Raw genomic sequence first — 17511 nt, forward strand, 5'->3', positions numbered from 1 at the left:
TACCGGGTCAGCTGTTTGACTGTATTGAAGAGTTTCTAGTAAAAGAAACACAGCATGTCATTCTCTAGGGAGAGAAATCTTCAGACGTAAAAGTAACATCGGGCGCACACCTAGAGAGTGTTACGGACCTTTACTTTTCATAATATGTATTATGAGGTAGTGGATAACGTGAGAAGTTCCATGAGGCTTTTCGCGGATGATGCTGTTGAATACGGAGAAGTCGCAACGTTAGAAAATAGTAGCGAAATGCAGAAACACGTGCCAGAGGATGGACACATGGTTTAGGGATTCACGTTTGGGCTCTTAAAGAATAAATGGAATGGAATGCACATAAATAGGCAGAAAGACCCATTATTACACGTATGGAAAACAGTCACTGGAAGAAGTCACATCCATAGAACATCTAGAAGCCTGCATATGAAGAGATTCAATGTGGAACGATTACATAAAACTAATCGCAAGTAGAGCAGATGCAAGACTGAAATTCATTGGAAGAATCTGCAGAATGTGTAGTCCATCCAGAAAGAAACTGACTGACGAAACCCTCCTTCGACCAATAAGTGAATATTACTCTTCAGTCGTAGATCTTTACCAGACAGGATTTCTAGAGGAAACATCAAAAGGAGAGCAGCGCATTTCGTTATCGATTCATTTAGTAGACACGAAATCGTCACGGAGATGCTCATCCAACTCCTGTGGCAGATGCTGGAAGAGGCGTGATGTGCATCACACTATGGTCTACTAGTAATGTATCACCATCTCGCTTCGTATGCGTTTTGTTATTTTAAATCTGTTCATGAAAGTAAAATGTTGTCGAAGGAAGGATACATTACATTGCCGATAAGAAAATAAAACATGTATGCTTAAACTTGGTAAGAAAGTATTAGCTTTGTTAGTATTTCCTTACATCATAAAATGATTTTTACTCGTATGAGTTTACTGTGTTTCTCATGCAAGAAGTAGCTTCTGGCCAAGCAATCGTCGCTGGAAAGCAGCGAACTTGGTGACGAGAAACCGTGTAATCGTTAATACAAATTTTGGTTTAGCGTAATAATAATAATAATAATAATAACGACAATAATCACAATTGAACGTTGTTTAAAGCATAGGTTGCAGGCTCTATTTACAAATGTTGAGATGAGAAAACTATACCCCGCTAATGGCGCGCGATCGTCGAATCATCGAACTGAATACTTCCAACTTATTTACAGCTCAAAAATTTTACAAAACAAGTTCCATTAGTACGACCTTTTCCAAGAATACCTTCTCCTCTTGTAATTCTTGAACAGAATATTCGTTATTAGTAACTAAAATTTCTTACAGAACTAATTAATCTTCCTCCTCTCTCATTCCTTGTTCCATACCCACATTATCCAGTAACCTTTTCCTCCACTCCTTTCCCCACAACTGTATTCCAGTTCCCCATGACTATTAGATTTTCATCTCCCTATGCGTATTGTACTATCCATTCGATATATTCATATATTTTCTCTATCTCTTTATTCTCAGTTTGATACGTCGGCATGCATACCTGAAGTATCGGTATCGGTATTGGTTTCGCACTACGCTACCAAAATAAAGAATGAATAATTCGAGCAGCATTATTATTTAACACAGAATGTAAGTTACAGGAATGATACAACCCCTATCACAGATGCTCGAAGAAGACGAAATAAGGAATATCAGTTCTAGTACGATTGAAAATGTCTTTCACAGTTAATTCATATACAAAGATGAAGTTGGTTTTCTGAGGCGTAATTTTGTCTGTATTATCGAAATATGAAATGTGCTGCACGTTCCTAAAAAGGTGGACCAATGTATTGCTTGCTCCTACCTTTATTTCGCCGAAAGATCGTGAAGATAAAATCAGAGGGATTCGAGCCCACAGGGAGGCTTCCCGGCAGTCATTTCCTTCTGCGAACCATACGCGACTGGAACAGCAAAATGAGAAAGGGACAATGGTACTCGAACTACCTTCTGCTACACACCATAAGGTGACATGTGGAGTATAGCCGGTGACGTAAATATGCAAGCGTTTTCCATCTAAGGTTTTTCATCATTTCCGTGACCCTATCCCACTGCTAAAACAAATCTGCGATCTGTCTCGTGCCCCTCTTTGTATACTTTGAATATTCAGTGTGGGTCTCACATACTTTAACAATATTCTAGGATTGGTCACACGAGTGCTTCGCAACCCATGAACTTTGTAGCGCGACTGCATTTTCGCAGCCTCCTACTAATGAACCGAAGTGTGCCACTGGCTTTACCAGCGATTGAACGTATGTGATAATTCCATTTCATATTCGTACAAATTGTTACACCCAGATATTTGTATGAACAGATTCCAGTTATGATTAATATTGTCGTTACAGGATACTACATTTATACATTCTGTAAAGGGCATAATTTTACATTTCCATATATTAAAACAGGCTCCCAACCTTTGGACTACTTTCAAACCTTTGTCTCGATCTAACTGAATATTTGTTTGTACTTCATTATACTGATTTTTCTGCTTATTTCTTAACTATATTTGAGGAGAGTACAAGGCCAGCTAACTCAAGAAGAAGGCTTTAAACTATATTGTTAGAAATGATAGGGCCCACGTGTTAGTCCTGTAGTCTGCCTTGACCACAAGTGCTCCCTCTCAGAGGCTGTACAGAAGGGGCATAGGTCGCCAGGGCCCTGCAGTTTGCGGAAGTCGGGTGCAAAAAGCCACTTCTCAGCGGTTTGTCAGCATCGCCAGGTGTTTTCCCAATTGAAGGCGGTCTGCCGGTAAGCCACAGCAATTCCCTAGTGTATCACTCAGCGTGACGAATTAACCTCCCTGCACACAGACTGAAGAACGGGCCGCCGTGTCTCTGCTCGACTACCGTGAGAAAAATCGTAGCACCTCACTCCAGATTTTGATATCCAATGAAATGTGTCTTTCCAGCCACTGTGTCCACAAATGAAGGGCTCATCCAATGAGTGGGAGGAGGCTAGCAGCCGATACCAACCTCTTGCATTATAAGATGTGTTCAGTAAGCCAAGAATGGAACATTTCTGCAGTATTGCCATGTGTTCACGTATAAAAAGCGAAATTCTCGCTGGTCACTGATACACGGCTGATACTCCTCCCCTCCGCGCAGAGTTTTTCTACAAGTTGGGAGTGACATTTAGAAAAGGAGAGAGGTCAATGCAGCGTGGTTTTGGTTCATACATGGGCTACAGACAAGCTTGTTCCATATAAAAATGTTAGTACCGTTTAATTGTTATGTCATTGCACATGTAATATGTTAATTTACCATCTTTTCACAGTTGAGAATACAGCACGTGACGTAAATATGACTGGAAAAAGAGCAAATGACCACGTGAAAGTCGTTTATTGTAAACGACATTCGTGTCATGTATCTGTTCATGTGTTTGCAAAGCAATCGCATAAATCAAAGGCTATAGTTCTCGTTTTCGTTTGCTAGAGTAACCTTATCTTTGACTGAGTGGTGAAAAGCATGTCTTTAAACGGTACTTTGAGTTCGCAGTCTTATCAGCCAATCAGATTACTTGGAGCCGAGTTCCGAATTCTAGAGGACTGCTTGTACATGCAGTCCGTCTACTTACGCTCTTCTTCTCCGCCAAAAGCTATGAACGTCATATTGCCTGGTGAAGACATGTAAAGTACATAATACTTAAGCCTTGTGGAACATTTCTAAGCTATTTCAGACAGGATAACTGGTGAGTCCTTTGCTTGGTGGTGCTGCAATGACGAAGTTCTGTATTACATGATTATCAAGTCCATTTTCGAGGAGCTCTTTGCAACTCCCAACTCATGTAAGAAATGTTAGCTTTTTGGTCCATTTCCGTCTTTGTTGGAATACTTGATGATCAATATCTAGTTTGAGTCGTCTGAGAATATCAGTCGTCTTTTACATTACTTCGCCACTCACTAAATAATATCACGGCGATTATAAAGCATATGGGGCTATAGGTGGCAGGGGTAAAATACAGGGAGCGAAAGGCTATTTAAAACTTGTACAGAAACCAGATGGCAGTTATAAGAGTTGAGGGACATGAAAGGGAAGCAGTGGTTGGGAAGGGAGTAAGACAGGGTTGTAGCCTCTCCCCGATGTTATTCAATCTCTATATTGAGCAAGCAGTAAAGGAAACAAAAGAAAAATTTGGAGTAGGTATTAAAATCCATGGAGAAGAAATAAAAACTTTGAGGTTCGCCGATGACATTGTAATTCTGTCAGAGACAGCAAACGACTTGGAAGAGCAGTTGAACGGAATGGATGGTGTCTTGAAGGGAGGATATAAGATGAACATCAACAAAAGCAAAACGAGGATAATGGAATGTAGTCGAGTTAAGTCGGGTGATGCTGAGGGTATTAGATTAGGAAATGAGACACTTAAAGTAGTAAAGGAGTTTTGCTATTTGGGGAGCAAAATAACTGATGATGGACGAAGTAGAGAGGATATAAAATGTAGACTGGCAATGGCAAGGAAAGCGTTTCTGAAGAAGAGAAATTTGTTAACATCGAGTATAGATTTAAGTGTTAGGAAGTTATTTCTGAAAGTATTTGTATGGAGTGTAGCCATGTATGGAAGTGAAACATGGACGGTAAATAGTTTGGACAAGAAGAGAATAGAAGCTTTTGAAATGTGGTGCTACAGAAGAATGCTGAAGATTAGGTGGGTATATCACATAACTAATGAGGAAGTATTGAATAGGATTGGGGAGAAGAGAAGTTTGTGGCACAACTTGACCAGAAGAAGGGATCGGTTGGTAGGACATGTTCTGAGGCATCAAGGGATCACCAATTTAGTATTTGAGGGCAGCGTGGAGGGTAAAAATCATAGGGGAGACCAAGAGATGAATACACTAAGCAGATTCAGAAGGATGTAGGTTGCAGTAGGTACTGGGAGATGAAGAAGCTTGCACAGGATAGAGTAGCATGGAGAGCTGCATCAAACCAGTCTCAGGACTGAAGACCACAACAACAACAACATGGGGCTATTTTTCTGGCTTTGTAAATGTGTGGCGCCGTATAACCACGTGGCCCGTTAGAGGACATTTGTATGTGTTATTCATGAGCGTTCGTGTATATTTTCCGAATAATAACTGAATATAAAATGAAATATCTCGTGAGCTGTTTTCCTCACAAAGTCCTTTTCCAGTCCTTTGGTACTTAGCGCTTATTTTCACGGGTGCTCATCTAAGCTTTTGCCTTTGAGGCACCGTGGACGAGTCCGAGTAAAACAAGTGAACTGCCTTCAGCAGAGTTAATTTTTCAAGAAACTGTCTGCAGCACTCACATCACTTTCCTGTTTTGTGTACAATTTTCTGCTAAACAAGGTGAGTGCAAGTAAAAGTGGTCTTCATGACACGTGGTGCAGTAATGAATAATACTCGAGACTTTGCTTTTAGGTGAATCATTTTCTTTCATTGGATGTTGGAACACACCGTTTATAATTACATCTGCATTGCATATGTCTCTCCTAAAGGAAGGGATGGTAGGTTATATTAGGACAGTAGAACATTTTGGTTTTAATTTGTCTTTATTTACTTTGCGTTTGATGCCGCTTTGTTGTTTCATTTCACTATGAAAGTTTGTTCACTACCTCACATTTCGTTGAAAGTAGTCAGATCGACTTTTCCATTCATGGTTCAAATCCCATACTAAGAGATGTATTTTCAGGCCATTCATACTGGTCTCATAACTTGCGATGCACCCACATTTATACTCGTAAGGCAGTGACAGCATTCACGCTGAAGAGTATTTCCATTGACGTTACTGTTAACCAGTGTAATCAAATCATCCACATAACTCTGAACTCTGTACTACAATAGTTTTTTTTTTTTCGTTTGCACTGAGAGAGCGCCACAGGTTACCCAATAAGTCGTACAATACATCCACGCTTTATTAGAATTATAACACTACCGTAGCTTGCGTAGAGTACCATAAGTAAGCGTAGACTACGGTAGTTTTCCTAGTAGTCTTGGCCATTAACCGTTTCACGCCGGCGCTGTGTTTGTTGCGTCGTGCACTGTGGAGGAGCGCCAGTCCCGCACGGCCGTGCCCGCTGTGCGGCGGGAATTTTTCGCGCTGCCTGCGGCGCTACTCTATCCTGCTTTCACAATTATTGGACTTAATACTGTGTATTTATTCGGGAAAATATTTATACAAATCAACTTGTTTTTGATAGCTTGTACAAATAGTCATTGTCGTGAGGCTGTTCGTTATTGGCAAAATGTAGAAACCGTAAGATATGCTGAAACTGGTCTCTAGGTAGCAGTTTAGAAAATATTGGTGTATGAATCATGGTGCATAGGTCAGACTTCCACACAGGTCGAGCGTAGTGAAGCGGAGAAATATGACGCGAGGCGGAACTCCTACGACAGTCCACCGGCTGAGCGGCACATTCTCTCCCGACGTCTGCAAATGGTACAAAGGGCTCTGAGCACTATAGGATCTAACATCTGAGGTCATCAGCCCCCTAGACTTAGAACTACTTAAACCTAACTAACCTAAGGACATCACACACATCCATGCCCGAGGCAGGATTCGAACCTGCGACCGTAGCAGTCGCGCGGTTCCAGACTGCGACTTCAACAGTTCACCGTAGCGAAATGGTTAACTGTATGTTGGGTGTATTGCATAGCCATCAGGTGTTACCTCATAACAATCGCTTTCTTTACGTATCCGACCAGTCTATTGCTTGTTTCCCCACAATCCGGAAGCGGTGAACTGTCTAGAAACTGAGTGAGGACACACAAAGAACCGGGCAACCTACATAGCATTTTTGTTTCACACAGTTTGCAACCGTGGTGCTAGTATCTAACACAGGCCTTAATTTGAGGAAGAAATTTCTGAGAATGTACGTCTGGAGAACAGCATTGTCTGGTAGTGAAACATGGACTGTGGGGGAAGCCGGAACAGAAGAGAATCGAAGAATCTGAGATGTCGTGCTACATACGAATGAGGAGTTTCTGCGCAGAATCGGAGAGGAAAGGAATATGTGAAAGACACTGACAAGAAGAAGGGACGAGATGATAAAGACATCTGTTAAGACATCAGGGAATGACTTTCATGGTACTAGAGGAAGCAGTAGAGGGCAAAAACTGTAGCGGAAGACAGAGATTGGAATACATCCATCAAATAATTGAGAACCGTAGGTTGCAAGTGCTACTCTGACATGAAGAGTAGAAAAAAAAAAGTTGCACCCCTGTCTGTTATTTAAGAATAAACAGTATTTGTAGAATAATTGAAACTATCGATGTTTAACATACGTTTTACTCGACAATTGTTAATTTGTAACGTGAAACATGGTGACGTTCTAGAGTCGCCACTCCCACCGTGCACTGGTTGTGCTGCTCGCTCTGTGGCCTCAGTTGCCTGAAACTGCAGTCATGTGTGTGTCAGCTGCGTTCGCGTGAGTGTGTATGTGCTTGTTTGTCGTCTAATTTTGACGAAGGCCTCACTGCCCGAAAACTTTATTTGTCACAGTCTTTTTGTGCTGCCTGTCTGCGGTTCAGCACGTCCACTTCATGGTGAGTGGAACTTTCCTTCTCACAATATTGTTACATTCCATCCTGGATTTTCCATTGTTTAAAACTATGCTTTTGGTCATCATGAAGAACTTTCTGTTGAATAACGCAGTTAGTATTCTGTAAGGATGTAAAATACACAATGGACTACCCCTGAACGAGCGGTTCTAATTATACTAGGTGTTCAAAAAGTCAGTATAAATTTGAAAACTGAATAAATCACGGAATAATGTAGATAGAGAGGTACAAATTGACACACATGCTCGGAATGACATAGGGTTTTATTAGAACAAAAAAATACAAAAGTTCGAAAAATGTCCGACAGATAGCGCCTCATCTGATCAGAATGGCAATAATTAGTATAACAAAGTAAGAAAAAGCAAAGATGATGTTCTTTACAGGAAATGCTCAATATGTCCACCATCATTCCTCAACAATAGCTGTAGTCGAGGAATAATGTTGTGAACAGCAGTGTAAAGCATGTCCGGAGTTATGGTGGGGCATTGGCGACGGATGTTGTCTTTCAGCTTCCCTAGAGATGTCGGTCGATCACGATACAGTTGCCACTTCAGGTAACCCCAAAGCCAATAACCGCACGGACTGAGGTCTGGGGACCTGGGAGGCCAAGCATGACGAAAGTGGCGGCTGAGCACACGGTCATCACCAAACGACGCGCATCTGTCGGACATTTTGTGAACTTTGTTTTTTTTTGGTTCTAATAAAACCCCATGTCATTCCAAGCATGTATGTCAATTTTTATCTCTCTGTCTACATTATTCCGTGGTTTATTAAGTTTTCAAATTTATACTGACTTTTTGATCACCCGGTATATAAAACCAACAACCGAACAAGCAAAAGGCAAAGGGGAGTCGTCGGCTCCCATTTCCGCTTTTACACATCCATTTATGTTTCTTTTGCTACCAATAATACCAGCAATACTACCATTTACTATGTCATTTATGAGTAGTATCTAAACTACAGAACTGTAATTTTGGTAGAGCGGAGCTCTGTGCTTTATTAATTGACACAAATCCACATGATGATTGGGCTATAAGGAAAGTATAATAAATTTTGACTGGATGCAGAAACCCATATTTCCAAATGATATTCTTAACAGTGACGGCCTAGCCGAAGATAAAATGACGTGATTCAAAATCCTAGCACTGTTGTTTCTGTGCAAACCAGGAACTTTCCAAACTCCCTTCTGCAGCAGCTATAGCAATTAAGGCCTTATGACAGGAGACTTTCTCCGCCGGAGATCAGAGGGGAGTGCGTGGCAGTGTCGCCCGTTAAGGCTCTGGGCGTGGCGGAGCGCGCCGCCAGCCCGCCAGCCAGTGGCTGAGCCGCTGCCCGCAGCCGGGCGGGCGCCGCGCCGTTGCGGTAACTCCGGGCCAGAGGCGGCTTTCGCCGCGCATGGTGGCGGTGGCGGTATTTCACTTCCAGTCACGTACCTGCAGCGCACCGCACCGCGCTGCACACGTGGAGCGCCCCGCCGCCGGAGAAATTAGAGCGGGCACCTCGCCTCGCACTTAATTACTCCCGCACCGCAGCTTAACAAACTCCTCCCACGCCGCTCCGCCTCGGTGGATTGCGTAATCACGCTAATACGAGCGCACTGTTGCGTCAGCGGCTGCGGGAGGCAATCTTTCCACAGAAAAGGTCACCTCACTCAGGCACACATCTTCCCATGTCCCAAGCAGACACCAAGTCCCGCACATTTCAGGAGTGGAAAGATTCGAGCGCAACTTTGAGTAACCACAGGTTGGTGAGGTTTCCGATATCGGTATAAAGGCTGTTTGTACTAACCTGACGCAACTAAATATCTCGAAAACAACTCACTGTACGAAAAAGCTGTTCTAGTTGAAACGTTAATACACTACTGGCCATTAAAATTGCTACACCAAGAAGAAATGCAGATGATAAACGGGTATTCATTGGACAAATACATTATACTAGCACTGACATGTGATTACACTTTCACGCAATTTGGGTGCATAGATCCGGATAAATTAGTCCCCAGAACAACCACCTCTGGCCGTAATAACGGCCTTGATAGGCCTGGGCATTGAGTCAAACAGAGCTTGGATGGGGTGTACAGATACAGCTGCCCATGTAGCTTCAACACGATACCACAGTTCATCAAGAGTAATGACTGGCGTATTGTGACGAGCCAGTTGCTCGACCACCAGGGACCAGAGGTTTTCAGTTGGTGAGAGATCTGCAGAATGTGCTGGCCAGGGCAGCAGTCGAACATTTTCTGTATCCAGAAAGGCCCGTACAGGACCTGCAACATGCGGTCGTGCATTACCCTGCTGAAATGTAGGGTTTCGCATGCATAGAATAAACGGTAGAGCCACGGGTCGTAACAAATCTGAAATGTACCGTCCACTGTTCAAAGTGCGGTCAATGCGAACAAGAGGTGACCGAGACGTGTAACCAATGGCACCCCATACCATCACGCCGGGTGATACGCCAGTATGGCGATGACGAATACACGCTTCCAATGTGCGTTCACCGTGATGTCGCCAAACACAGATGCGACCATCATGAGGCTGTAATCCTTGCAGGGAACAGAAAACTACATTACCATACAAGAGGCTTATTTGACAGACATAGAAATGTCTAGCCATGTTATTTGTACTGTACAATGACATTTACAACACCCAAGTAACGTTTCGACATTAGTGTCAACCGTTAGCACACAACCTCCTACATTTCATCGTAAATGAAATGTAGAATCAAATGAGTCGGCTCTTAATCTGCAAAAACATGCACACTTGTTATCTGTCGATTACAGCGCCATGTACCACGAAAGGAAAACAACGGTTTGAGTAAACAGTACGTATTTTTTGGCGTAGAACCCGAATATATAACAAAATGCAGGAGGGGATTGCCATTTCAAAATACAATCTTGACCCAGCCCACGCAGGAACGGTAGTCAGAAGGTGCCAGTTGTAGAACAGACAGATATATCCTTTACTAATACACTACTGGCCATTAAAATTGCTACACCGCGAAGATGACGTGCTACAGACGCGAAATTTAACCGACAGGAAGAAGATGCTGTGATATGCAAATGATTAGCTTTCAGAGCATTCACAGAAGGTTGGCGCCGGTGGCGACACCTATAACGTGCTGACATGAGGAAAGTTTCCACCCGATTTCTCATACACAAATAGCAGTTGACCGGCGTTGCCACGTGAAACGTTATTCTGGTGCCTCGTGTAAGGAGGAGAAACGCGTACCATCACGTTTCCGACTTTGATAAAAGTCGGATTGTAGCCTATCGCGATTGCAGTTTATCGTATCGCGACATTGCTGCTCGCGTTGGTCGAGATCCAATGACTGTTAGCAGAATATGGTTGGTTCAGGAGGGTAATACGGAACGCCGTGCTGGATCCCAACGGCCTCGTATCACTAGCAGTCGAGATGACAGGCATCTTATCCGCATGGCTGTCACGGATCGTTCAACCACGTCTCGATCCCCGATTCAACAGGTGGGGACGTTTGCAAGACAACAAACATCTGCACGAACAGTTTGACGACGTTTGCAGCAGCATGGACTATCAGCTCGCAGACCATGGCTAGGGTTACCCTTGACGCTTAATCACAGACAGGAGCGCCTGTGATGCTGTTCTCAATGTCGAACCTGGGTGCACGAATGTCAAAACGTCACTTTTTCAGATGAATCCAGGTTCTGTTTACAGCATCATGATGGTAGCATCCTTGTTTGGCGACATCGCGGTGAACGCATGTTGGAAGCGTGTATTCGCCATCGCCATACTGGCGTATCATCCAGCGTGATGGTATGGGGTGCCATTGGTTACACGTCTCAGTCACCTCTTGTTCGCATTGACAGCACTTTGAACAGTGGACATTTCAGATGTGTTACGACCCGTGTTTCTACCCTTCATTCGATCCCTGCGAAACCCTACATTTCAGCAGGATAACGCTGGATACAGAAAATGGTCGACTGCTGCCCTGGCCAGCACATTCTCCAGATCTCTCATCAACTGAAAACGTCTGGTCAATGGCGGCCGAGCAACTGACTCGCACAATACGCCAATCACTACCCTTGATGAACTGTGGTATCGTGTTGAAGCTGCATGGGCAGCTGTACCTGTACACGAAATCCAAGCTCTGTTTGACTCAATGCCCAGGCGCATCGAGGCCGTTATTACGGCCAGAGATGGTTGTTCTGGGTACTGATTTGTCAAGATCTATGCACTCAAATTGCGTGAAAGTGTAGTCACATGTCAGTTCTAGTATAATATATTTGTCCAATGAATACCCGTTTATCATCTGCATTTCTTCTTTGTGTAGCAATTTTAATGGCCAGTAGTGTATTTATCTGAATTTACAGCCTTCAGATTTGTTTGACTTATCACGTAATCGAAATTTAGCTGATTTCTTTTAGTAATCATGTGAATAACTTCACACTTTTCTTTATTCAGGGTCAACTGTCGCTTTTCGCATCACACAGATATCTTATCTAAATCGTTTTGCAATTCGTTTTGGTCATCTGATGACTTTACAAGACGGTAAATTACAACATCATTTGCAAACAATCTAAGACAGCTACTCAAATTGTTCAAATGGCTCTGAGCACCATGGGACTCAACATCTTAGGTCATAAGTCCCCTAGAACTTAGAACTACTTAAACCTACCTAACCTAAGGACATCACACACACCCATGCCCGAGGCAGGATTCGATCCTGCGACCGTAGCACTCCCGCGGTTCCGGACTGCAGCGCCAGAACCGCACGGCCACCGCGGCCGGCTACTCAAATTGTCTCCTATATGGTTAATATACAGGGTGTTACAAAAAGGTACGGCCAAACTTTCAGGAAACATTCCTCACGCACAAAGAAAGAAAATATGTTATGTGGACATGTGTCCGGAAACGCTTACTTTCCATGTTAGAGCTCATTTTATTACATCTCTTCAAATCACATTAATCATGGAATGGAAACACACAGCAACAGAACGTATCAGCGTGACTTCAAACACTTTGTTACAGGAAATGTTCAAAATGTCCTCCGTTAGCGAGGATACATGCATCCACCCTCCGTCGCATGGAATCCCTGATGCGCTGATACAGCCCTGGAGAACGGCGTATTGTATCATAGCCGTCCACAATACGAGCACGAAGAGTCTCTACATTTGGTACCGGGGTTGCGTAGACAAGAGCTTTCAAATGCCCCCATAAATGAAAGTCAAGAGGGTTGAGGTCAGGAGAGCGTGGAGGCCATGGAATTGGTACATACTGACGAAACTAAAATGAGCTCTAACATGGAAATTAATCGTTTCCGGACACATGTCCACATAACATCTTTTCTTTATTTGTGTGTGTTTCCTGAAAGTTTGGCCGTACCTTTTTGTAACACCCTGTAGATCAGGAACAACGGAGGGCCTACAACACTTCCTTGGGGAACGCCGGGTATTACTTCTGTTTTACTCGATGACTTTCCGTCTATTACTACGAACTGTGACCTTTCTGACAGGAAATCACGAATCCAGTCGCACAACTGAGGTGATACTCCGTAGACACGCAGTTTGGTAAGAAGACGCTAGTGAGGAACGGTGTCGAAAGCCTTCTGGAAATCTAAAAATATGGAATCAATTTGACATCCCCTGTCGATATCACTTATTACTTCATGAGTACAAAGAGCTAGTTGTGTTGCACAAGAATGACATTTTCTGAATCCCTGCTGACTATGTGTCAATAAATCGTATCCTTCGAGGTACTTCACAGTGTTCGAATACAGTATATGTTCGAAAACCCTACTGCAAATCGAAGTTAGTGATATAGGCCCGTAATTCAGCGGATTACTCCTACTTCCCTTTTTGGATATTGGTGTGACTTGAGCAATTTTCCAGTCTTTAGGTACGGATTTTTTTGCGAGCGAGTGGTTGTATATAATTGCTAAATATGGAGCTATTTTATCAGCATACTCTGAGAGGAACCTGACTGGTATACAATCTGGACCGGAGGCCTTTCCTTTATTAAGTGATTTAAGCTGCTTTGTTACACCGAGGATATCGACTTCTTTGTTTCTCATCTTGGCGGTTGTTCTTGGAATTCAGGAATATTTACTTCGTCTTCTTTGGTGAAGGAGTTTCGAAAAACCGTGTTTGATAACTCTGCTTGGCACTGTCATCGGTGACTTCACCGTTGTTATCGCGCAGTGAAGGTATCGATTGTGTCTTGCTAGTGGTGTGCTTTATGTATGACCAGAATCTCTTTGGGTTTTCTGCCAAATTTCGAGACAGAATTTCTTTGTGGAAATTATTAAAAGCATCTCGCATTGAGGTACACGCTATATTTCGAACTCCTGTAAAACTCTGCCAATCTTGGGGATTTTGCGTTCTTTTAAATTTGGCGTGCTTTTTTCGTTGTTTCTGCAACAACGATCTGACTCGTTTTGTGTACCATGGGGGATCAGTACCATCACTTATTAATTTATGTGATATACATCTCTCAATTGCTGTCGATACTATCTCTTTGAAAACATTCCACAACTTTTCTACACTTACATGATCAGATCGAAAGGAGTGAAGACTGTCTCTTAAAATGCGTTAAGAGCGTTTTTATCAGCTTTTTTAAATAGATATACTTTGCGTTTCTTTTTGATGGTTGTAGGAGTTACAGTATTCAGCCTATCAACTACTGCCTTGTGGTCGCTAATCCCTGTATTCCTCACCATCCTCACTTTTTGTCCAGGATTATTTGTTGCTAAGATGTCAAGTTGCTGCTGAAGATTAGATGGGTAGATCACATAACTAATGTGGAGGTAATGAATAGAATTGGGGAGAAGAGGAGTTTGTGGCGCAAGTGACTAGAAGAAGGGATCGGTTGGTAGGGCATATTCTGAGGCATCAAGGGATCACCAATTTAGTATTGGAGGACAGCGAGGAGGGTAAAAATCGTAGAGGGAGACCAAGAGAGGAATACACTAAACAGATTCAGAAGGATGTAGGTTGTAGTAGGTACTGGGAGATGAAGAACCTTGCCCAGGATAGAGTAGCATGGAGAGCTGCATCAAACAAATCTCGGGACTGAAGATCACAACAACAATAAGAGGTCAAGTATGCTTTCGCAACCATTTAGCTTCGAGTGGGATCATGAACTAATTGTTCAAAACATTTTTCTGAGAAAGCATTCTGTACAATTTCGGATGACGCTTTATGCCTGCCGCCGGCAGTAGATCGAGGGTACATTGAAGTCACGACCGACTATAATTGTATGAGCGGAGTACTTATTTGAAATGAGACTCAAGTTTTCTTTGAACTGTTCAGCACCTGTATCTTCTGATTCGGGGGATCGGCAAAACGTTCCAATTCCAGTTGTCCATTGTCCAGTGGCGTCGCATTTTACACCTCGAGCGTCACTTAGCACTAACTACAAGAATGTGTGGCTTATGAGAAGCTGCTCGACCGTTGCTCCTCATTGTTATACTCTCGGCACACAGTCACTGTGCTAGCTGGACTACTGGTAGCTCTTTGAAACTCACGACTGATTCCTTCCCTCATTTCATACGTTTTTTTACAGCCTCCCTCCGCAATGCAAGACGGTTCCTGACCGTCTGTACATGATGTCTGCCTGGTCTCGGTTTCGCTGTATTTGTTCCTTTGTCTTACTAACAACTGAAGTCCTGGGCAGCTTTAGGAAGTTTCATATGTCCCTGATGGATTTGCTACTCGGGTGACATCCAGTAACGAGTCCACATTCGAAGTCACTGAGCTCTCCTGCCCTCCCATTCTACTGTTAGTTCTTCTCTGCTGACAACACAATACTCCCCGCCACCTTCCATACTGGCTGGTCAACCGATTAGCACACTGGACTCGCTTTCGGGAGGACGACGGTTCAAACCCGCGTCCGGCAATTTCGATTTAGGTTTTCCGTGATTTCCCTAAATCGCTCCAGGCAAAAAGGCAGCATGGTTCGTTTAAAAGGGCACGGCCGACTTCCTTCCCCATCCTTCTTTAACCCGATGGGGCCAATGACCTAACTCTTTGGTCCCCTCCCCCAAATCGACCAACCAATCAATTGGCGGGTCAGACTCTTGTGGCCGGCCGCTGTGGCCGAGCGGTTCTAGACGCTTCAGTCCGGAACCTCCAGCTGAAATACACTGCCGAATAACTGGCACCACCCAGGGAAGCCGTACCGTACACTGCATACAAACAAGCTCCACACAACCCCCACAGAGTGAGATGATCTATGACCGATCTCCCACTACTGTATAACGATCTTGATTGTCCCAGGAATGTAGCAGCTGCAGCAACTGGGACACATCGCCATCGCTTGTCACGGTAATGATACATGATACCTATACTAACAAATCCAACCTTGCATGAGGTATCGCAGCTAGTAAGCCACTACTGCTCTTACTACCCATCCCACTGTCGCAGAGGATTTTTTCCCACGGCACGAGCCATGGCACTTTTTTCCCTCTGCTCTTCAAATCGCTACCCTCACTCGCGTTTCCTCCACTATCTATCACCTGATGGGCCGTGTTAAAGCGTTGCCTTACCCAGACGCATGGACAACATCACAGCCGAGCATCCTGTGATCCACTTACTAGATAACTAACATGTTTACGGAGGTGACAGTAGAACCTTTGGTGTGGTCACCACGTTGGTGCCGGCGGCGGTGGCCGTGCGGTTCTGGCGCTGCAGTCCGAAACCGCGAGGCTGCTACGGTCGCAGGTTCGAATCCTGCCTCGGGCATGGGTGTGTGTGATGTCCTTAGGTTAGTTAGGTTTAAGTAGTTCTAAGTTCTAGGGGACTTATGACCTAAGATGTTGAGTCCCATAGTGCTCAGAGCCATTTTTGAACCACGTTGGTGCGGGCGTGGAGGGGCCCCATCTCTAGTACGGAACCGCGATGCTGCTACGGTCGCAGGTTCGAATGCTGCCTCGGGCATGGATGCGTGTGATGTCCTTAGCTTAGTTAGGTTTAAGTAGTTCTAAGTCTAGGGGCTGATAACCTCAGATGTTAAGTCCCATAGTGCTTAGGGCCATGTGAATCATTAGACTCTTGTGACATCCAGAGGTCAATTCCGCATTACGTATGGGTCACCGGATACCTTTGGCCATCCAGTGTACATGCATTCTGCAGTCGCGAAGTAGCCCACATTTATTGCCCATTTTTCGTTAGACGGAAGTAAACAATGGCTGTCCCTACTGCTAAGCTCCGTCCTGTCATTTGGCACCGCCGTTGTCAGAAATAACTGTAAGTAAACGCAAACTACGGTCGCGAAAATTTTTCATACGAGTAAACGCCGTTTACAGATTAAGCGATTTATCAACTCACCAACGGAACATAAAATAACTTCATTTTGTTGCAGATGGCAAGTTGTACAATAAAATAAAGGAAGTTGCTACGGAATCTAATATTCTAAAAATTAGATAATAATCAAAATAGGCATAAATTTTTAACATTAATTTCCTTATAACTACTACTATTTAAAATATATTTGCATTTTACAGAACTTACGTTGATGGTGCAAGGCTACTGAACGGTGTTTGGTCATTAAAAACATCACGTGTTCGCGTAATAGGGGGGCCGGAATTCCCACACAGTCACTTGTAACTTTTCGATTCGGTGATTTGTGTATCGAAGTCCTTGAACTGCGTATCGAAATAACAGTACTTTGTGCCAGAATCGTTTAATGCGGGTTCTGTACATTCAGTTTTTTGCTCGCTGTGGCAGATGCGTTGGGAATGATTCTGAATTATTAGACGATCCTACAGTACAACTGAATGAATTTGATACAGTCGATGATTATGTGTGCTATAAGCTTACTGTCACAGAGAAGACATTTGAGTGATGGATCCGAATTCAAAAAATCATACCGACGAAGACAACGGCGACAACTTTGATGGTGAGAGAACACCGGAAGCTCTGTTCTCGTTGGGTCAAAAATTCAGAATGTTATGAAAAGCATTCGCAGCTATTTGCATGCGCATTCAAAGGCCGA

This window comes from Schistocerca americana, chromosome 1, assembly GCF_021461395.2.
Source record: "Schistocerca americana isolate TAMUIC-IGC-003095 chromosome 1, iqSchAmer2.1, whole genome shotgun sequence".
Classification (NCBI taxonomy): domain Eukaryota; kingdom Metazoa; phylum Arthropoda; class Insecta; order Orthoptera; family Acrididae; genus Schistocerca; species Schistocerca americana.